Raw genomic sequence first — 24425 nt, 5'->3', positions numbered from 1 at the left:
GTGGAGGCCCCTAGAAGGTCTCAAAGAGTTAGAAAATCAGCTATTCCTGCTGATTATGAAGTGTACAACACTAAGGAATTTCAAATGGAGGATGATCCCACCTCATTTGAAGAAGCCATGAGAAGTGATCATTCATCAAAGTGGCTTGAGGCCATGGAAGATGAAATGAAATCTATGAATACCAATAAAGTTTGGGATTTGGAGATAATTCCTAAAGGAGCCAAAACAGTAGGCTGTAAATGGGTCTACAAAACAAAACTTGACTCTCAAGGGAATATAGAGAGATATAAAGCACGACTTGTGACAAAAGGCTTTACGCAAAGAGAAGAGATTGATTACAATGAGACCTTTTCTCCAGTCTCATGTAAGGATTCCTTCAGAATCATAATGACATTAGTGGCATATTACGATTTAGAATTACATCAGATGGATGTAAAGATGATATTTCTCAATTGGGACTTGGAGAAAAATGTTTACATGGCACAACCGAAAGGTTTTGTCATGGAAGGAAAAGAACGAATGGGATGCCGTCTAAAGAAATCCATTTATGGATTAAAACAAGCTTCAAGACAGTGGTACTTGAAGTTTGATCAGACAATAAGGAATTTTGGGTTTAAAGAGAACGTAGAGGACAATTATGTCTATACAAAGTTTAAGAATGGGAAGTTTATCTTTCTTGTCCTGTACGTGGATGATATCTTACTTGCTAGTGGTGATGTCAGTCTACTACTAGAGACAAAGAAGTTTTTGTCCTCAAAATTTGATATGAAAGATCTTGGTGAAGCTTCGTTCGTTCTAGGGATTGAGATTCACCGAGATAGAAGTAAAGGGGTATTAGGACTATCACAAAAGGCATACGTAGAAAAGATCTTAAAGAAATTTAGTATGCACAAATGTAGTCCCTCACCTGCTCCTATAGTCAAGGGCGACAGATATGGGGATTTTCAATGCCCTAGGAACCAATATGAGATCGATCAAATGAAAGCGGTTCCATATGCTTCAGCTGTCGGAAGCTTGCAATATGCTCAAGTATGCACGCGCCCTGACTTGGCATTTGTTACCGGGTTATTTGGCAGATTCTAGAGCAATCCTAGAACAGAACACTGGAAATTGGTAAAGAAAGTCTTGCGTTATTTGCAAGGAACGAAAGGCCTCATGATGACGTATAGAAGATCTGATTCACTCCATATAGTGGGATATTCAGATTCTGATTATGCTGGAGATGATAGAAAATCCACGTCTGGATATGTATTCACTCTCGCAGGGGGAACTATTTCATGGAAAAGCTCAAAGCAAACCATCACTACATTGTCCACAATGTATGCCGAGTTTGTAGCGTGTTATGAGGCAACGGGGCAGGTGAACTGGCTAAAGAAGTTCATACCTAGTTTGAAGGTGGTTGACGACATCTATAGACCACTTAAGTTATACTGTGATAATAATCCGGCAGTACAGTATGCTCACAACAATAAGTCAAGTGGTGCTGACGAACACATTGACATAAAATATTATGTTGTGAAAGATAAAGTCCGAGATTAAGTCATAAGTCTTGAGCATATAAGTACCGAAAAGATGCTTGCAGATCCGCTTACAAAAGGCTTACCACCAAACGTGTTCAGAGAACATGTAGCCGGCATGGGTATAAGGGAAAGCCTATAATTCCTAGACAAAAGAAGGCCCAAAGATAAGTATCTATTTCAGAATAGAGTGGTGTGTTGTAGCTGTTAAATCTATCGGCAATGGACCGTGACGATGAGACATACTCTATGCGCTAATTTGTAATGGAATGAACAAAAGTAAATGATATAAAAGTAAAAGATGGAAAGAGATCAAGGGGGAGATTGTTAGATTGATCTCTAATCCTAACTGGACCCAACAGCCCAGTTGGGCTTTTGATTCGCGCCCTGATCAGGGGCGCCCAGCCCACCATGGCTGGAGGGCCCCTGTCACACTGCGCTATAAAAAGAGGTTGGGGCCTATGGCTCTTATCACGAGGTTGACCTGAGCCAAGCTCCCCACCAACACCTAAACCCTAATCCAATCAGAGAGGGGTGCAGCCAGTGACGGGAAGCCACTAGCCGCGTCGCCCGCTCCATCAACGTCGACTCTTCATTGCCCTCTTCACCGACCATCGCTGCCCGTGCACAGACTACACCAACGAATGTGATGGCGTCCTCTGAACCCTCCCCCTCTGCGATGTCAGGTTCAACACCTTATTTCTTCCCTCTCTGTCTCTCTTGTTCTATATGTATTAGGATGAACTGCATCCTTTATCCCATATAAAATCACTCTACCGGCTAGATCTATGATCCTAGTGATCCTACATCACTAACAGTCCCAGCACACCTTGTACACCGCGAGCCTGGCGACCGGCACCACGTGGCGCACCGAGCCGGCGGCTAGCCCTACGAGGCCGACCTTCTCCACCACCCACCCGGCCACCGTCGATGCCATGTGGGTGCCATGGCCGGTGGTGTCCACGGGTGATAGGCCCGTGTAGCCTTGCCTATACGCGCGGGCACCAATGATCTTGCTGTCAAGGTGTCAAGTGTCATTTGTTAAGATATGTAACAATCTTGTAAACGTGACATGCAAGATATGTGTTCGGTTGAGATAGGATTAGTTTGTAAGATCCATATCTAGTTCAACCGAATTCCTTGTAATGCAAGTTTGTACATCTATATATATATGCTAACATGTATCCATGATAAGCCAAGATAGGCAATCACGTTTGCCATATTGCTTTTCATGGTAATCAGAGCCTACCTTCCATAAACCCTAGCAATGGCGTCATCCTCTTCCTCCAAGCACTCCCACCATTCACCCTTCGGCCCAGCCATCTCTGAGAAGCTCATGAGGGAGAACTTCCTCCTATGGCAGGCACAAATCATGCCTGGCATTAGGGCAGCACAATTTGAAGGTTACCTAGATGGAACCAACGCTGCCCCAGCCAAGACCATCGATATGGTGAAGGATGATAAGACGAAGATCACCGCTAGCAATCCTGAGTATGAAAAGTGGTTCAAGGAGGACCAACAACTCCTGTCCGACATCCACAACTCCCTGTCTAGGGAGGTTTTGGTGCAAGTGACGACCAAGACCACCTCGGTGGCTGTCTAGGCAGCGCTCGGGGACATGTTCTCGGCACAGTCCTAGGCACGGGTGACCAACTTGTGCATGCAGTTGTTGACCTCCAAGAAGGGCAGCCAGACCGCTGCTGCATACTACGCCAAGGTGAAGGCGATCGGTGATGAACTCGCCACTGCCGGGAGGCTAGTACTAGATGAAGAGCTGGTGACATTCATCTTGGCTGGACTCGACTTCAACTACAATCCCCTCATGTCATCAGTCCTGGCATGTGCGACGCCTATATCCCTGAACGATCTGTACGCTCAGCTACTCGCCTATGACACAAGGCTCCAGATGCTCTAGGAGAACTACAACGCCGGGCAGAACTCATCTATTAACGCTGCTTCATGCGGGCGTGGGGGTTTCTGCGGCCATGGTCGCGATGGTGGTACTGGTCATGGCCAAGGTGGGCACGGCTATGCCAACTCTCCTCTGCCTCCAAAGGGAGGTGCACCGGCGTCGTCCAAACCAATCTGCCAAGTGTGCAAGAAGAAAGGCCATGAGACCGATGTGTGCTGGCACCGCTTTGAGGAGGACTTCCAGCCCTATACCAAGTCTGCTGGAGCTGCGACCACCAACTACGGCTACGACACCAATTGGTACGCCGATAGTGGGGCGACTGACCACATCACCGCCGAATTGGAGAAGCTGACGGTCAGGGACAAGTACAAGGGTGCTGATCAAGTCCACACTGCAAGCGGCTCAGGTATGTGGATTAGTAATATTGGCCATGCAATTCTACATACCCCAAATAAAAATCTCCATCTACAAAATGTCCTCCATGTTCCAAGTGCCAACAAAAATCTAGTATCAATTCATCATCTTACTTCAGACAATAATACTTATGTTGAATTTCACCCTCACCATTTTTCCATCAAGGATCGAGCCATGAAGAAAACAATCCATCAAGGTAGGTGTGAGGGTGGTCTCTACCCTTTGAGGCCTCAAGAGGTTGGAGCACACCACCACAAGCAGGCGTGTGGTGTTAGTTGGCCATCCACATGGATATGGCATAGTCGTCTGGGTCATGCGTCATTTCCTGTCATTGAGAGAGTTATTAGAAACAATTTGCTTCCAAGGTCTACTAGTCATCATGTTGAGTCGGTGTGTGACTCTTGTCAAAAGGCAAAGAGTCATCAATTTCCTTATTCTAGCTCAGAAAATAAAAGTTGTGCTCCCCTCGATTTGATACATTATGATGTTTGGGGTCCTGCTCCCATATCTGTTGGCAATTACACATATTACGTTTCCTTTATCGATGATTACAGTAGATATACGTGGATCTATCTCCTCAAACACAAGTCTGAAGTCTTTCACATGCAAACCGATTGGGTAGGTGAGTATGAGAGATTGAATTCCTTCTTTAATCAACTAGGAATCGCTCATAGAGTTTCTTGTCCTCATACTCATCAGCAGAATGGGAGAGCTGAGCGAAAACACCGACACATTGTAGAAGTAGGTCTTTCTCTCTTAGCCTAGGCATCAATGCCTCTCTGTTGACACCGTTTTTTTGCACGTGTCAAAATGATCAGAGTGGGCTAATCGGTAGGAGGAAAGTTACTGTATACACTGACAGCCGATGAAAATCAGCTTGTAAAGATGGTTGCCGATGAATGGTGGTGATTGATGGAGAGGTTGATTTAGACTCGGGCGTTGCCGATAAGGTTGGAAATGTTATTGTCGATGCCGATGAAGGAAGGCTTGAAGACTACTGCTGATGGAACAGGAAGTATGCCGATGGAGAGGAGGTCGGTGAGATTTCCATTGTAATCAAGGCGGGCAGGGAAATAGATAGGAGTTGATTTCCTTTTCTATATTTGTTAGAGTATGATTCATGTAAGAGTCGCGTGTTTTCTTAGATATGGACTTGGTGTCCTAGTTGTGTTTGGTTATGTCTCTTTAGATCAGGGTATAAATATAGATTGAGGGGCAATGTAATAGACATCAATCAATATCAAAACCAATTTTTACTACTATTTGCATCTACTTACTTTTCGGCGACTTCGTCAATTTGCATATTTTTCCTTTTTTATGAGTTCTCATTGATTCGGCGAATTGCATAGCTTCAGTGCAACCTTCGGCGATCCTCGAGTTCCGTGTGAGTACCTCTTGGCCGTGACTTCCGGGCGTATCGCTGCTGTTAGGACCAAAGTGCTCGTATCTTCATCCTTGTCGATTAACAGGTCAAATCGACTGGCACGCTTTGGATATCGATTCGGGTATTAGCCCTTTGTGTTTGCAGATCCACTTTTGCATCAACACATCTTTTGGCATGCTCGGTGGGACAAATCAATCCGATCAATATGTTCAATTCCAAGATCGATTCAGGGAACATTATCGTGGTATCAGAAGAAGATCTTAAGGAAGAGCAGAGGCAGGCTATGGAAAAGGCTGTAGAAGAATACAGACAGCTTTGTCTGAAATCGTTTAGCCTGAACAAGAGTGGACAAGTCATCTAGAAGCAAGATTTGCCATTGCCTCGGCAGGTTACCTTTGACTCCAATCCTGGTAAACTTCAAGAGATGGTTAATTCTGCAGTAAATCATGCTTTGATTAATCATTCCAATGTGCTTTCCAATACTATTCATAATGCTGTGGTTCGAACTCTCAAAGAAGGACAAGCGTCACCGCATTACGTTGGGCCTGCCTATCACCAGCCAGAGCCGGCATCTGTTAATACTCCATCGGCTCACTCGGCCGTTGTGGGTATAGAAGTTACTTCTCCTCCAGTATCGGCAGACTTACCTAATATTCAATCTACACCGATACGATCAGATCCGGTACTACCAGGAGGACGAGTTCAGCTCAATACAGATCTAGCGGCATCAGCTATGTCAGGCCCTGTGTGTCAGAATAGCCAGATTCCTGCTAATTGGTGGGGATATGGTATGCCTCCGGAGTCATCTGCTTTCAATCCTGGGTTACCTCAAGTATTTGATGCAGTAGGAAAAGCTCCTATACCATCGGCTGTTTCGCCGATGGCTCAAGTGCCTCAATATGCCACAGCAACTACTGTGCAACCAACTCTAGGAGGTTTTCCAGATGCCTTTGGTTCAAACACCCAATTCAAGCCCATCGGCAAGCTTACTGCTGATGCAGCAGAAAGCCCCTGTTATGAGTCAAACTGGGGTTCAGCTCATGCCTCAAGCTGGTTATAATTATCCAGCAATGTCAGCAAATTACCAGCCATCGGTAAGTTTTGTGCCGATAAGTTCTAATAATGGTTGGTCAGGACAGTTACCTGTTCAACATACAGTTCAGCAAAATCAGCAGGTTGCAGGGATTCAACAAGGTCATGTGCAAGCTGGTTTCTAGAATCAAGCATCGGCAGCTCAGCCGATGAATCCTTTCCAACAGGTTAATGGACCACAAGTAACGGCAAATATGCCGATTGCTGGATATCGTGGGCCACAAAGATATGTGGAGGGATATTAGCAGGCACCTCCCGTAGAAATTCATCCAGTCCGTCAGCAGGAGGCTGATGCTTTTTGGGCCGATAAGATAGCAAAGATTATGAAGGATCAGTTTGGAATAAAACCCAAGGTCAATACTTATTCTTATCGGACTCCATACCCTCCTACATATGATTTAATTCCTCTCCCAAATCGGTACAAGGTACCAGATTTCACTAAATTCTCTAGGCAAGATGATACATCAACAATGGAACACGTCAATCGCTTCATTATTCAATGTGGAGAGGCAGCTAGCAGAGATGAATTTAGAGTTAGACTATTTTCATCATCTTTGTCTGGATCGGCATTTACATGGTTTATTTCATTACCACCAAATTCTATTATTACTTGGGTTGATCTAGAAAAACAATTTCATAAGTATTTCTTTGCTAGAATCCATGAAAAGAAGCTTACCGATTTAGTAAAATTGAGACAGCGTAATGATGAATCGGTGGAAAGATTTGTGCAAAGGCTACGAGATGTAAAAAATAAGTGCTACAGTCTGGTGCTGGATGATCGGTAGCTTGCCGATCTGTCTTTCCAAGGGTTATTGCCACATCTTAAAGACAGATATGCTTCTCAGGAGTTTGAAAGCCTCAGTCATCTTGTGCAAAGGATCTCTGATCAAGATACTAGGGGTTTTGAGCCTAAAAAGAATTGAAGTAAAAAAGTATCATTTGTTGAAGAAATAGGAGATTCTGATTCTGATGAAGAACCAGTTATCGGCTTAGCTGAGTGGGTTAAGAATAAAAAGCCGATATCTTGTCCCTTTGGTTAGAAAGAACCAGAAAAGTTTACCTTTGATATCACCAAGGCCGATAAGATATTTGATCTTCTGCTTCAAGAGGGCCAGATTAAGCTGTCACCTAATCATGTGATCCCATCGGCAGAAGAGTTGAAGAAGATCTTGTACTGCAAATGGCACAATGCAACTTCACACAGTACAAATGAGTGCAAGGTGTTCAGGCAACACTTACAATCGGCTATTGAATCTGGGAGAATTAAGTTTGGTACTTCCAAGGCCCAGAAGCCGATGAAAATTGATCAACACCCTTTTCCAGCAAATATGTTGGAGGCCAAAGGGAAGACCAAGGTATTGACGTTAGAAGCTACTGAGAAGAACGCATCAGTAGATCCCCAACATCGGATAACTACCGATGATGCAAAAAGTAAGGGTTTGCTGGGAGAAAGCAGTAGTTCCAAAAACCCTCCTCGACCTGGCATTGTGATTACCCATCGAAGGCAGCAGGAGGATTGGCGTCAGCGTAAGGACCGATATCGACAACAGCAAGAAGAGAGACGTCGGGAAGAATGGTATCGGCATAAAAATCATTGGAGGTGCCCGTTTTTCATCCATTGTTGGGAAGAAGGTATTAAATTGCCAACTGTTGCAAATTGCCCTGAGTGCAATGGTTATTATGGGGTCAATCGGTCAGAAAGGAGGTTTCAACCTGGCAATCAGGGTTTATTTATCAATGAGCCGATCAGAGGCAGAGTGTCAGTGCATGATCGGCTGGGGGGTAGACTTAGTGTATTTGAAAGGCTTGGTAAACGCGCTGGATATTTTCCAAGGAATCAAGATGAGCTTGAGGAAATGGCAAACGCAAGAGTTCCTGATAAAGAAATATTCTACAGGGACCCTAATATACGCCGTGTAGAATCAACTGGGACCTGTTATCAGCCGGTTTGGAAAACCAAGTTTCCTCGATGGTGCCCGGAGGGTCTGACAAAGACACAGAAAAGAAGGATGCAACGTGAGCATCAGGAGGATTTATACCGAGAGGAAAATTCCTCCAATGAGAGGTCCGGTCGTCAGCAGTGGCAGGTAAAACACAAAAATAAGGGTCCATCGGTAGATGTTAATATGGTATTCATGTTGCCGATGGAGTTTTTGGCACTATCTGATAATGAGGATGAAGTTGTTCTCTCTGATCAAGTAGCTCAGTTGACACTAGATCCAATGATGGCTGTTTTTGAGAAACCTACTGATGACGAGAGACAGCATCTTAAAGCTTTGTTTATGAAAGGCAGAGTTGATGGGCAGCCTGTATCTAAGATACTTATCGACGGAGGGGCTGCGATTAATATTATGCCTTATGTGATGTATCGGAAACTTGGTAAGGGAGATCAAGACTTGACCAAAACCGATATGATGCTGAAGGATTTTGAAGGCAATGTGTCACTGGCTAAAGGGGCAGTATGCATTGGATTGACCATCGGCAGCAAAACCTTGCCGACGACGTTCTTTGTTATTAATGGCAAGGGTGCATATAATCTGCTTCTAGGGAGGGATTGGATTCATGCTAATTGTTGTGTTTCTTCTACAATGCATCAATGCCTCGTACAGTGGATCAGGGATAAGATTGAGGTTGTTCCTGGTGATTCTTCTTATATCATCGCATCGGCAGAATCAGATACTTATGAGCGAACTAAATGCATATCAGGAGAAGTTTGGGAAAAAGAGTTCCTTAGAGTTGCTGATTATAAAATTCCACCGATCCAAGCAGTCGGTTCTGAAGAAGAGTTTTAATGGATGGGTTTGCCGATGATGGAAAATTAGGTCAAGGGTTCACATCGGCAGATGATTTAGTAGAAGTAGATATTGGTGATGGCGATAGGCCAAGACCTACTTTTATTAGTGCTAAGTTAGATTCCAAGTGTAAGCAGCAAATGACTGATTTGTTAAAAGAGTATAAAGATTGTTTTGCTTGGGATTATACTGAGATGCCTGGATTAGACCGATAGATAGTTGAACATCGGTTACCTATCAAATCTGGATTTCGGCCACATCAGCAGCCAGCGTGCCGATGCAACCCTAATATACTTCCTGACATTAAGGCCGAAATAACTAAATTAATTAAGGCAAAGTTTATTCGGCAGTGTCGATATGCAGAGTGGATCTCTAATGTGGTTCCTGTTTATAAGAAAAATAGAAAACTTCGTGTTTGTATTGATTTCAGGAATCTTAACAAAGCCACACCGATGGATGGCTATCCGATGCCGATTGCTGATTTGTTGATTGATGCTGCAGCCGGACATCAAATTATCAGCTTCATGGATGGTAATGCAGGTTACAATCAAATATTCATGGCTGAAGAAGATATTCCCAAGACTGCTTTCAGATGTCCAGGTCATGTAGGGTTGTTTGAATGGGTAGTCATGACGTTTGGTTTGAAAAATACCGGCGCTACTTATCAAAGAGCTATGAACTTTATTTTTCATGAATACATTGGCACATTAGTGGAGATCTACATTGATGATGTAGTGATTAAGTCTAGAGATATCACAAAACATCTAGCCGATTTACGAAAGATATTGGAGTGCACAAGGAAGCATGGATTGAAGATGAATCCTAATAAATGTGCATTTGGTGTATCGGCAGGTCAATTTTTGGGTTTTATGGTGCATCAGCGGGGCATTGAAATCAGTAGGAAGTCTATTGATGCAATTAACAAGGTGGTTGCTCCTGTCAATAAAACTGAATTACAATCTTTGATCGGTAAGATTAATTTCATTAGAAGATTCATATCTAATCTGTCGGGAAGGATCAAGGCTTTCAGTCCATTACTTAAATTGAAGGCCGATCGGGAATTTGTATGGGGAGCTGAGCAGCAGTTAGCCCTGGATGAAATTAAGAAATATTTAACAAATCCTCCAGTGCTAGTTCCACTTCAACACGGGAAACCTTTCAGGTTGTATTTGTCAACTGATGATACCGTTGTCGGTTCAGCTCTTATTCAAGAATTTGAAAGGAAAGAACGTGTTATTTATTATTTAAGCAGAAGATTAGTGGATGCTGAGACAAGGTATTCGGCCATCAAAAAATTATGTCTGTGTTTATACTTTTCTTGTGTCAAATTAAGACATTATTTGTTATCTGCCGAATGTACGGTCATATGCAAAGACGACGTAGTCAAGTATATGCTGTCGATGCCGATATTAAGTGGTAGAATCGGCAAGTGGAGTCTAGCATTATCAGAATTTGAACTACGTTACGAATCAACTAAGGTAGTTAAGGGGCAGGTTATGACTGATTTTGTCACTCAGCATTGTAATACAGTGGACTCTTTGGAGGTTACTCCTTGGACACTTTTCTTCGATGGGTCCACATGTGGTGAAGGAGCAGGTATCGGCATTGTGTTGATTTCATCTCGAGGAAGGAAGTATGAGTTTTCATTGCCGATTGTTGCTACGTCGACAAACAATCAGGCTGAATACCAAGCCTTGATAAAAGGGTTAGAATTGCTGAAGGAGATACGTGCCGATGCTGTTGAAATCTTTGATGATTCTATGCTAGTTATAAATCAATTGGCTGGGATCTATAAATGCCGAAGTGAAGTTTTAATTTCGTATTATGAAAGATGTTTACAATTGTTGAAAGGGTTTAGAGATTTTCATCTTGAACATATTTCTCGACTGCATAATGAAGAGGCTAATCGACTAGCTCAGCATGCTTCAGGGTATCAGCTTATTTAGGAAGTGCTAACATCGGCGGTCGATACCGATGACTGGAGAAAGGAGATTGTCGATTATTTAAAGGATCCATGTAAAAAGGTTGAAAGATGTATAAGGTTTCAAGCTACCAAGTATGTGCTCCTCGATGATGAATTATATTATCGAACTATAGATGGAGTTTTACTCAGATGTGTTAGCAGTGATGAATCGAAAAGCTTGATGGGTGAAATTCATGAAGGAGTGTGTGGAGCGCATCAATCGGCTTTCAAGATGAAGTGGATGATCAGAAGGAATGGATATTATTGGCCGACTATTCTTGAAGATTGTTTTAAGTATTTTAAAGGATGTCAGGGGTGTCAAAAGTTTGGTAATATTCAAAGAGCGCCTGCATCAGCTATGAACCCTATAATTAAACCTTGGCCGTTCCGGGGATGGGCTATCGATCTCATCGGTCAGATTTATCCGCCATCGAGCAAAGGACATAAATTTATTCTGGTTGCTACCGATTACTTCACAAAATGGGTTGAGGCAATTCCTTTAAAAAAGGTGACGTCGGTTAATATGATCGATTTTGTGAAGGAGCATATTGTTTACCGATTTGGTATTCCTCAAACTATCACTACCGATCAGGGTACTATGTTTACATCGGAAGAATTTGATAAGTTTGCTGTAGGTATGGGAATTAAAGTTTTAAATTCTTCTCCATATTATGCTCAAGCTAATGGTCAGGCTGAGGCTTCTAACAAAGGGATCATCAAACTCATTAAGCGCAAAATTAAAGAAAATCCTAAGAGGTGGCATACAGTATTAAATGAAGCCTTGTGGTCATATCGGATGTCATGTCATGGTGCAACCAAAGTAACACCTTATCAGTTAGTATATGGACACGACGCAGTATTACCTTGGGAAATTAAAATTGGCTCTAGGCGAATACGTTCTCAAAATCAGCTGACAGCCGATGATTATGATACTCTTATGAAGGATGAGTTGGAAGATGTGGCGGGTCATCAGTTAAGGGCTTTAGTTAGCATCGAAGAAAATAAGAGAAGAGTGGCCAGATGGTATGACAAGAAGGTGAAGGTAAAGGAGTTTGCCGATGGAGATCTGGTCTGGAAATTGATTTTACCGATTGGGACTAAAAGTTCAAAGTTTGGAAAGTGGTCTCCTAATTGGGAAGGTCCATATCGGATAAATCAGTCTATTCCTGGTAACGCATATATTCTAGAAACCCTCGAAGGGGTCGTGTTTCCCAGAGCATTAAATGGAAAATATTTAAAGAAATATTACCCTAGTATCTGGATGGACGCATGAAAGTATAAGTGCCGATAACAGTCCTATCGGCTAGAATTGTACAAGGATGTCAATGTCTCGTAAAGTGCCGATGCAATAGACAAGATTTACAAGTTTAACAAGGATTGGATAGCCAATATCGCACGCAGGCGAATCTAGTCGACTTCCTTTATTTCTTTGATGTCTTCATCGGCAGCACCCTCCACAGGCTTGAGTTTTTTCTTCATGGCCAAGGCTTTGCGAGCCTGGGTGTCTCTTTCTTGCTGAAGGGCCTTGATGGCATTGGGTAGCTGGCTTTCTTCTTGTTGAGCATGAGTTAAGGCTACCTTGACTTCTTTCAATTCGGCCAATAGAGCCATCTTCTTTGCCGATAAATCTAAGATTTTCTGCTTAAGTTCAGCGCCCGAAGTCTACAAGTTGCCGATGCCCTTGTGCTTCTCATCGGCAATTTGTTTCAGTTGTAGCATCTCTTCTTTGAGTTGAGCCTGAGCTGATCTATCAGCAATGTGTTGAGCAGCCCGTTGATATTGCAGTTGGCGGCTTTCTAAATGGGCTGCTGGGAAGAGTACTTCTTCAACATCGGTAGGGACCTGGCCACGGATTGTTTTGAAAATTGCCTTTGCGGGGTCCGAGTCATCTACCAATTGGGTGGTATCCTATTGTAACAAGTTTAGGAGAGCTTCCAACTTGGACTTAGTTTCTGCCGATATTGTTCCTAGTGCAAGGGAAGAACTTGTTTCCTCTCCATCATCGTCAGAAACGTCAATGGCAAAGGAGAATAGGCTGTTTGGGGAGTCTTGTTCCTGAGGAAAAGAAAAGGAGGTCAGTTAAGGATAAGTATAAATATTATAAATCGACTAGGTCAATCGGCTTACCTGTTTCAAGGCAATTTCCTGTACTTGACTGGAGGAAGCAGCCTGGAGTATGCCGTGTGGAGGATCGGCTGAGCTTGCCGATGGGATATCCTCTGTGACCTCATCGGTGGTTGGCTCTTGGGGTATGATGACCGATGGCATGTCCTGTACAGGAGGATTAACTGCTTGCTCAGTTGCATCGACTGATTCTGGGCGAATTGCAGACATTGGGGCAGATGTGGGGATCAGCATGGACTTCTGTCGTTTTGGCTGTGCCTCGGCATCTGTTAAGGCTTTGCGCTTTGCTTGGGCATCAGCAACGGTTGGCTGGGGGGCATCGGCACTTGTTGGTTGTGAAGCTTGGATATCTAGTACGCTTGCCGATGTACCCATTTGTTGCTACAAAACAAGTGTAAGGTATGATATTTAACAGATAAAATGTGAAATCAAAGGAATACCTCTGAAGGTTTGTCAGAAGAAGTGGTGCTTGATATCGGAGGAATTGCCGATGATGATCCAGCAGCGGCTCTTACACCCTGATGATTAATGTTAATACAGTTTGTGATCGGCATGAGTAGAAGTAAACAGGGTTGTTACCTTGAATGCTTTGACCAGGGTTGTAGCAGCAGCCAATGGAGTGGCCCTAGCTGTAGCCAATTTGGACTTGGAGGTGATGGTCTTGGCATGGGTCTTCTGGTGAGTCAAAGCAGCTAAGGTGGGGGCGTTGTAGCCGATCGGTGATATCGGGGAGACAGGCCGAAGATCGAAGGGTTTTCCACTTTTGCTCATAGATGGTGATGGGTTGTTAACCTGTCACGAGAAAATTAGTTACCGATATATGAAAGGAAAAAACAGAAGGGAGTTAAAAGAAACTTACTGCATCATCAGGGATGGCGTATTCAGGGTCGATCATGTGCCGATATGTGTGAGCAGATGTTGCAAATAGTTGTTCCCTCCACTCTCGCCACCATTGCTTATATGATTCGGTGATGAAAGATACTGGTGTCCAGATGGATAGATCGACATCTGTAATATCGGCATCGGGGGAGAGTTGCACTACCCTGCTCCAATCTGTTCCGCAGGTGATTGTTTCTCTGGGTTTGATCACATCGGCAAAACAAAGTTTGATTGGTAGTTGCCCAAAAGCCAATTGACGGGATACTGCCGATGGATTGTAAAACTCATACGTGATATTGGTGTTTTTCCTGCTACCGAATGTGTTTACTGGGATTGCCCTGGGAGTAATGATGGCCATCATGAGTTCATTATCCTGATTCAGAGTGTCATCGGCAAAGTTGAAAAGAAGGGGGAATCTGTTTTCTTCGTCGATATAAGGTACCCAGGCCCTATGATCACGAGAAAGACCATTGTAGAAGCTTTGGAAGAATCTGCCGATCTGGTCTTTATTGGCCTCTGTTCCAGGGAGGACAATTATGGCTTCACCAAAATTGAGGGGAGAGCGTGTTGCCGATTCCTCGTCCCCAAGCACATGGTCTTCAGCGATTTCTCGTGGGAATTGTTGGGCAAAGAAGTCCCATTGCAACCGTTTGTGCATATGGGCATTCAGCCACATGTTGATGAACCACCATGGGCCTCCTAAGTTGCCGATGGGTTCGCCAAGCAAAAGTTTCTGAGACACTTGATGAAGAAGATGATAAGTGGAGCTCAGAAGGTATCGGCCAAGAGGGAACCTTACACCATTGGCCAAGAGTTCAGCAGCGGGGAGGAAGGCGTTGGTTGGTCCTACTGATCGACCACAGAAGATAAATTTTTCTAACCACATATTCAAGAATATGGCATGTTCCCTCTGGTTAACTGTCCTGATCTTCTGGCATTCTTGAATGTATCCTGTCCAATCGCCGATGTTGCGGGTATTCACCCTATATTTAGCTTTTCTGCCATAGATGGAACCTTCATCGGTAGTTGCAATATCCAAGCCAGTGAGCATGTAGACATCGGCAAGTGTGGGAGTAGCTGGGCCATGTCCAAACATAAAAGTATTTGTTGTGTCTGACCAGAAATAAGCAGCTGCAATCATCATTGACTCATTCTTTTGCATATCGGCAATAGATAGCCTAATGCATTGGTCTAGCTTTCATTCTGCCCAGTGTACTTGCATCGACCTATTAACCCTCAAGTACCAATCTTTCCACCCTTTGGTGGTTTTGGGCCAAGATCGGAATGTATCTTTCCATAAATTCAGAGAGAAATTTTGGGCTCTAAAGGGGATTCTATTAACCTCTGCATTAATCAGATCAGTTGGATCTGGGTTGCCCATTGGTCCTAGGCATTGGACATGCGGCTGATCGGTTGGAATAACTAATTTGTTGCGCAGTTCCTAAGTTTAGAGGATCCAGAGAACAAAAGAAAAGAAAAATTACCAACCATATGAATTCGCAAAGACCAGAGGAATCGAGGTAAAAGGTAATGGAAGTGGAACGAACCGTAGGGACGTCGAAGTTGATTGCCATTATCTTGAGGAAGATGGGGGCACGAGCCGGAGACTCGAGGTTGACGCTAGAGAAGAGTTCTTGTTGGTTGAGGTCGCGCAGTTATTCATCGGAGTCGCCGCTGGAAAGAGAAAATGTCAAAGATTGGAGTCTGAGGGTAGAAGACGAGCGTTCCGGAGAAATCTATTTATAGGCCGCTTGGAGTAGGGGTATTTTGGACTTTTCTCTATGCCACGCGCATGTAGGTCGAGGTGGTTCAGATGGATATGGTAACTGTTCGCACGATAATCAGGGGATTGTACAGATGAGTTGATGGCAAGTAATCATGACTTGGAAGAAATATCGGTACAGGATATTTTAATTCTAAAAGTGGTGGCATTATTATGTTAGGATCTTGCCGATGGATTATTGTTTCGGTATCTTAACCATAATCAAGGCAAGAGTGGTTGGCAATTGTGCGATATTTACTGAGGTGCGTGAATTAGGATTAGATTTGATTAGATTTGATAACAGATCAAGTTTTGGCTTGAAGGATGAGTTACGGTAATTGGGCGAAGGCAAACGTTATCTGGAGTAAAATTCGGAGCATTAATGGTTTTATACTCCGAAATTGGGGGGCATGTGTTGACACCGTTTTTTGCATGTGTCAAAATGATCAGAGTGGGCTAATCGGCAGGAGGAAAGTTACTGTATACACTGACAGACGATGAAAATCAGCTTGTAAAGATGGTTGCCGATGAATGGTGGTGATCGATGGAGAGGTTGATTTAGACTCGGGCGTTGCCGATAAGGTTGGAAATGTTATTGTCGATGCCGATGAAGGAAGGCTTGAAGACTACTGCTGATGGAATAGGAAGTATGCCGATGGAGAGGAGGTCGGTGAGATTTCCATTGTAATCAAGGCGGGTAGGGAAATAGATAGGAGTTGATTTCCTTTTCTATATTTGTTAGAGTATGATTCATGTAAGAGTCGCGTGTTTTCTTAGATATGGACTTGGTGTCCTAGTTGTGTTTGGTTATGTCTCTTTAGATTAGGGTATAAATATAGATTGAGGGGCAATGTAATAGACATCAATCAATATCAAAACCAATTTTTACTACTATTTGCATCTACTTACTTTTCGGCGACTTCGTCAATTTGCATATTTTTTCCTTTTTTACGAGTTCTCATTGATTCGGTGAATTGCATAGCTTCAGTGCAACCTTCGGCGATCCTCGAGTTCCGTGTGAGTACCTCTTGGCCGTGACTTCTGGGCGTATCGCTGCTGTCAGGACCAAAGTGCTCGTATCTTCATCCTTATTGATTAACAGGTCAAATCGACTGGCACGCTTTGGATATCGATTCGGGTATTAGCCCTTTGTGTTTGCAGATCCACTTTTGCATCAACACTCTCAAATTCTAGGATCAAGCTTTCCTTACAGCCACATACCTCATAAACATCCTGCCATCCAGAGTTCTTGATAATCAAACACCTGTTGAGCTCTTGTTGAAGGAGAAACCTCACTACAATTCTCTACGAGTTTTTGGGTGTGCGTGCTGGCCTAATTTGAGACCTTACAACACTAAGAAATTATCCTTCCATTCCACAAGGTGTGTCTTCCTAGGCTACAGCTCTCTTCACAAGGGCTTCAAGTTCCTTGACCCAACCATAGGTCGTATCTACATATTGCGAGATGTAGTTTTTGATGAAGAGGTCTTTTCATTTGCCTCCATGCATTCTAATGCTGGAGCTCGGCTAAGAAACAAAATCTTTCTCCTTCCTGTCAATATAGCTCCATCTTGCTCTGGGGGTGTAGATTGCCATGTGCCTTTTATTACTAATCCCGCTGGTTCAAGTGATCATATTAAAACACAGGAAAACGATGAAGCACAGGAGGTACATGAAATACCGGACAAAAAGGCTACGGATCCGGCTGGCGCATCTGATCCCATCACAAATCCCAGAGGTGATCCTCTGATCCCATCTGCGCCCGTGTCCAAGGTGGTCGGGGTGTCTCTCGGCTCACCGCGTGGGGGGACAGGATCGCCGTCGTCGTCGTCTTCCACTGCGCCCCGGTTGTCGTCATCAACTGGATCTTCTGTGGCTGCATTCGGATCATCTACGTCAGAGTTATCAGCTGCGGCATCTGATGATGCTGAACCAGAGCAACTTGCAACTCGTCCTCATACACGATTGCAAAGTGGTATTACTAAACCCAAAGTATACATTGATGGGACTGTTCAATATGCAAATCTCTGTGCAGTAGGTGAACCGACCTCTGTTGATGAAGCATTGAAGTCATCAGAGTGGAAAAATGCCATGAAAGAGGAGTATGATGCGCTGCAACGCAATGGCACTTGGAGCCTGGTTTCACCGCCTCAAGGGAAGAACCTCATTGACTGTAAGTGGGTGTACAAAATCAAGAGAAGAGCCGATGGAAAAATAGATCATTACAAGGCACGCTTAGTGGCTAAAGGTTTCCAACAGAGGTATGGAATTGACTATGAGGATACATTTAGTGCAGTAGTCAAAATTGCAATTGTGAGATTAGTATTGTCATTAGCAGTGGCAAGAGGATGGTGTCTTAGGCAGCTAGATGTTCAGAACGCGTTCCTTCATGGTGTTCTGGAAGAGGAGGTTTACATGAGACAACCACCTAGGTTTGAAAGTAACAAATTTCCATCATTTGTTTGCAAACTCAAGAAAGCCATTTATGGTCTTAAACAAGCTCCAAGAGCTTGGTACTCTCGGCTAAGTACAAAACTTGTTGACCTTGGCTTTGTTCCTACAAAGTCAGATGCATCTCTCTTCATTTACAGGAGAGGTAGTGTGGAGATATATATGCTGATATATGTTGATGACAATATTGTTACTAGTTCCTCTCAAGATGCTGTGAATGTGTTGCTGAAAGCTCTGAGAGAAGACTTTGCACTGAAGGATCTCGGTGACTTGCATTACTTTCTGGGCATTGAAGTAGAAAAGAAACCAAGTGGTGATCTGCTCTTGACTCAGAGAAAGTATGCTAAGGATATTTTGACTAGGATGGGCATGTTGAAGTGCAAGCCTGTTTCTACTCCCATGTCGTCAACAGAGAAAGTGTCACAGTATGATGGTGATCCACTCGGGCCTAAGGATTGTACCAGGTACAGAAGCATAGTTGGAGCACTGCAATATTGTAAGGTCGAGATGGCAGACTAGAGGGGGGGGGGGGGTGAATAGTCTTTTCTAAAATTAATCACGTCGGCTAACCGAAACAAGTGCGGAATTAAGACGATCGGTCTAGCCAAGACTACACCCCTCTATCTATGTTCTCTAGCACCTTTCAAAGATACTAATCAAGCAACAAAGGTGCCAGGCTATCTAAAGCTCACCTAACCAAATCTAGGAGCAAGGTCACACAAACCTATGCCACTAGTACTTTAAGCAACAAGGGAGCTCCTACACATGCTAGTAAGCAAAAGCACAAAGCCACCTAATGCTCACTAGCAATGCTCAATAACAAGGCAACCAATGCCAAATTAGAGCGCACAAATACTTAGCTACACAAATTAAGTAATGTGACTAACAAGGTTATACAAACCAAATTAGCCATGCAAAGGGAGCTACTTCTATGCTACACAAGCAAGAAGGTAACTAGCAAGCTACAAAAGCTAACTAATCATAAAAGCAACAACACAAGCTCAATGTATATGAAAGTAATCGTAAGCTTGTGTAACGGGGATGCAAACCAACGGGAAGAACAAGGTTGACACGATGATTTTTCTTCCGAGGTTCACATGTTTGCCAAAATGCTAGTACCTGTTGTGTCGACCGCTCACTTGGTGGTTCGGCGACTAATTGGCATCACCCACCAAGCCTGCATGTCGGGCGCCGCAAGAACCTACCCCGGAAGTGAGGGTAGCTCAATGACATGCTTTACTAAAGTTGCTCTTCACGACTCCCGTGGGGCGAGCACAATGCCCCTCACAAGCTCTTCTCCGGAGCGCCGCACAAGCTTCTTGCGGGCTTCGACGGAGACCACCACCAAGTCATCTAGGAGGTGGCAACCTCCAAGAGTAACAAGCACCACCGGCTTGCAACTCGATCACCTAGTGCCACTCGATGCAACGTCACGATGCAATCACACTAGAATCGCTCACTCACACAATCGGATGATCACTATCAAGTATGTGTGAGATGGAGGGCTCCTAAGCACTCTCAAGCATGGGCACAAAGTCCCCCGAGGTGCTCAGCACCAGCCATGGCCGAAGGCCACTTCTATTTATAGTGCCAAGGGCTAAACTAGCCGTTACCCCTTCACTGGGCGTTTTTCGGGGCAACCGGACGTAGCACCAGACGCTGCACCGGATGCACCGATAGCGAATATTGGACGTTTTCGGTCGCTATACCGGACATGTCCGATAGCTGTCTGACCACCACGTGTCCTACCGTTGCCTCCAACGGCTCTCTGACAAGATGACCGGACGCTCAGCACGAAATGACCGGATGCTCAGCCGCTGCGTTCGGTCGAGTCCAGTATGCCTCCAGGGCCGACCGGACGTGACAGTTAGAAACTGACCGAACGCTGAGCCTCAGCGTCCGGTCGAGTACAGTAAGCACCCACTGACGACCGGACGTGTCTGGTCACACCGGACTGGACGCTGCCAGCGTCCGATCAACAGATCTACCGAACACCGTCTTTGCTGATTCACACCGGACGCGTCCGGTCGCTGAGTACGCCACCAAATACCGGACGTGCCCGGTCACCATACCGGACGCGTCCGGTCACTCTATAACCAGTGCGACTAACTCCTTTTCAACTCTATCTTCTTCACCCTTGCTCAAATGTGCCAACCACCAAGTGTATCACCTTGTGCACATGTGTTAGCATATTTTCACAAACATTTTCAAGGGTGTTAGCCACTCAACTTGCCACGCCACTCGATCCTAGCGACGATGCAAAGTTAGATCACTCGAGTGGCACTAGATGACCGATATGCAAACAAGTTTGCCCCTCTTGATAGTACAGCATCTATCCTAAACCCGGTCATAAACTTCTCTACACACCTATGACCGATGAAATGAAATGCCCTAGGTTATACCTTTGCCTTGCGCATTCCATTCCATCTCCTCCAATGTTGATGCAACACATGCACCAACATGATCAACAATGATATGACCCACTTCATATCATCATGTGATCATATTGGTTCAACGATCTTGACATCACTTGCTTTTCACCATTGCCTTTGTCCATCGGTGCCAAGTCTTGCTCAAGCTTCACCGCCACGCGGTCCATCGCTCCAAAGCCTCTGACTTGCCCTTCACGCTTGCAACTGATCCATCAAGCCAAGTCTTGTATTGATCTTCTCCACCTTGATCACATGACTCAATGTCATGTCTCATGTGCAATGAGCTCCTTTATCATCACATGTGTTAGCTTTGCAACATCTCCAAGCCATTCTCACCTTCATGGCATATGTTGCTCACACACATGTACCTGTGGACTAATTACCTGTGTATCTCACATAAATACAATTAGTCCACCTAGGTTGTCACTCAATTACCAAAACCATACAAGGACCTTTCAATCCCCCCTTTTTGGTAATTGATGACAACTCTACAAAGATATGGAAATTAAACTCTTTTGGATTCATGTTGCTTGCCCAAGCAATTTTACCATGTGAAAATGATTTTGGACAAGTACCACAAACCCGAAATGGTAGTATTAGCTCCCCCTACATATGTGCTGGAGTGTTTGATTTGAAGGTCGCACATATGCATAGATTAAAATTGTGGGAGAGTAATTACTACCAAATGATGCTAAGGTGTATCGAGTAAACCTTTGAAGCGTGTACCAATCAGAGTTGCACCTTTAAGTTCATCCTTAGCACCATGGTTAGCTAGATATCACTTGGAAATAAAAACACTAGATATCTTGTGAGATCAACATTAAAAGCAAGGTACTAGCATTACTTGAAAAACATACCAAGTGTCTAGCTATCATCCTATGCATGCTAGTTATCAAATCATCATTCAAGTTCTACAACTAGCATACACCATACAAGCATGCATATTGAATTTGAAATCTTATGCAATGCAAGCAAGCACATGAATATGCACATATCAAATGCAATCAATCAAAGTTCATGAGCTTGCTCCCCCTACTTGTGTGCTTCTCTTGTCCAAGAATTTTGATCCATCTCTTTTCTTTAATGTTGCTCCCTCTTTGTCCATGTCCATGTCCAACCTCTACTTCTTTGAGCTTTTATATCTTATCTCTCCCCCTTGTACAATCTCAATCTCAAGGCTTTCATATCTTTGTACAATCTCTCCCCCTTTGTCATCAATTTCCATAAAAGGTGAGCTTCTCATTGATACAAAGGTATACGTTTGGGGTAGATGGTTGAGGCTTGAATCTTGCATTTTTGATGGACATCACTTGATTGTTGGAATGACACCATTTGTAAATACCACTTGTAACTTGTACCACTTGTATCTTGTGTAGGGCTTCTTGAGATACCACACATAAGATTTTTGATCTTGAGATCAATTTGTGTGACACCTCCCCCTATGTAATAGCATGGGTCATCCATTTGATACACTTGAGCTCTTGTAGGTGAGGGATGCATTCTTCATTTGATGATCACTTAAAGTTGAGGATTACTTGTGGAACTATCGTCTTGCATGATTGATACCACTTGTAGGAAGTGAATACCATTTGAAAGAATCTTCTAGTATGGAACCACTTGTTGGATTTTTCAATAAAAACCATTTCTTGAACATTTGCTATCTTCATGAGTACCACTTATAGGATATCACTTGTGAGTTGATCTAGACATTATTTGTAGATTCTTGATAAAATACTTGAGTCTAGATACCATTTGAAACAAACAAAATAGATATCCATTTGCATTGTTGTCTTGTGCTTGTACTCTTATCACTATCATGAGCTTCTATGATTGACTTGAACTAAATTGATTTGCCTAAGCTTTCAAGTCCAGTTTGAACCAATGATAAGCTTCTTCACACCTCTTGCAAGGGTTATCTTGCCAATGTTGTACTTGTCACTTGTTAGCAATCCAAATTAGATCAAGTACTTGGGTTCACTAGCTCATGAACAAATTTATGTACTAACCACTAGATCAAGTAATCATTCAAACAATAGTGGTAGGCTATGAATTTAAGCATTTAATTTGTTATGCATGATCCTATGAAGCATGTACTATATGCACTAACCACATACTAGTAAGGGATGAAATGATCATGCACATTACAATGATACCTTTGCTATGTTGGAGTAGAGGATAGTCACATAGATTCCAATTCATTATTCCAATAGCAATGTGAAGTCCAATTATAAGCTTGGTGAAGACCAATAGATACCATGTTGAATTTTATTCTTCACCCATATGAAATGAATACCACTTATAATCAAGTGCATTTTCTTGTTGTGGTTGGCTTGCTTTATCTTTTGATCTTTGCTTGCATGAGAGCATCAACATGAGAATATCACTTGAAATATTATGACTAGCTCTCTTTTGGGTGTTGCTTGCTTTTCTTGATCAACCCTTTTGATTGTTTCAACTAAGCATCTCAAATGTTCCTCGGATCACCACTTCCATGTTAGCCTTCTAAGTACCACACTTGGTTTACCTACACATAGGCGGCAAGCCCCTACACTAGGGAGAAGTGACATTTCTCCAAGAATCATTCTTGATACTCACTTGAAATGACTTGATTGATTGATCCAAGTGATGGACTTAACTTGATGAGTAAACTTGATTCATTCTTTAAGTCCTTTTCTTTCTTCTTGTTTAAGTTCTTTTCTTTTTACCAAATGATTTCCAATAGTCTCTAGAACTTAACCTTCAACTTCATCTTGAGTTTGATCTTGATCTTCCAATTTGAGTACCAAATATATGCAAAGTACATTCCACAATCAAATGGCCTTGTACTCTTTGCTTGTCATGCTTTTAGATCATCTCAAAACCAAACTTAGGTACCTCAAACACTTGTAAACATGTTTCCAACTTGAGGACCTTTCAATCAAAGTGACTCTAGATCAATCCAACATTTGTCACTTTTCTAACAGATTTTGTACCCTTTAAATAAATAAGCATATCTCCCAAAGTACAAATCCAAATACCACAAAATTTGGTGGAGATGTTCTTTACTAAGTTATCTAGCATCTGTAAAAATTTGAGCTTTATTTGACTTCTAGATTGCTTCCATATATCAATTCTTCCATCACTGCTACATGCTGAAAACTGCTGCACTATAGCTGACAAGATCCACTCCAAAACTGAAGCATTTCTTATCCAATTCTCACGAAAATTTTACAGCATCTTATACCATAAGTCTAGAGCATGTACACCAATTTTCATGCCAATCCAATAAGTTTTGATTTCTCAAACATGGATAAGTTCACAGCTAGCTCAGATTTTTCAATATATGACAGATTTCAACAATTGAGCTATACTTTATCAAATATGAATCAAACTTGAAACTTAACTTGTTTGAATACTTTCATAAGACATATATCCATTAAAACCACTTACTAAATGTCATCTCATGAATTTATCCAACACAAATCAATCCAAACTTGATTACTAAGCAATTATCCATTCAATCAACTTATAGCAAGCAACTTTGCATATTTATCCAATTCAATCAACTCATATGCACCCAAATGAAATGATCAACAAGAGATATACCTTGGTTAGCTCATGATCATCCAACTAGCAAGCTTCAACTCAATTATTTGCAAGTCATCAAATATATCCAATGAATCACCAACAACTTGAATTATAGCACTTGTATATTGATAGCACT

The 24425-nt window shown here is 43.0% G+C and overlaps 1 pseudogene; it reads right to left on the bottom strand.

The window, feature by feature from the left end:
• Positions 1-24425, bottom strand: part of LOC136543591 (subtilisin-like protease SBT4.3) — a 39564-nt pseudogene that overhangs the window by 7412 nt on the left and 7727 nt on the right.

Source organism: Miscanthus floridulus, chromosome 3, assembly GCF_019320115.1.
Source record: "Miscanthus floridulus cultivar M001 chromosome 3, ASM1932011v1, whole genome shotgun sequence".
NCBI classification, from domain to species: Eukaryota; Viridiplantae; Streptophyta; class Magnoliopsida; order Poales; family Poaceae; genus Miscanthus; species Miscanthus floridulus.
The sequence above is the reverse complement of the archived record's forward strand: the minus strand, read 5'-3'. Positions and strand labels throughout refer to the sequence as shown.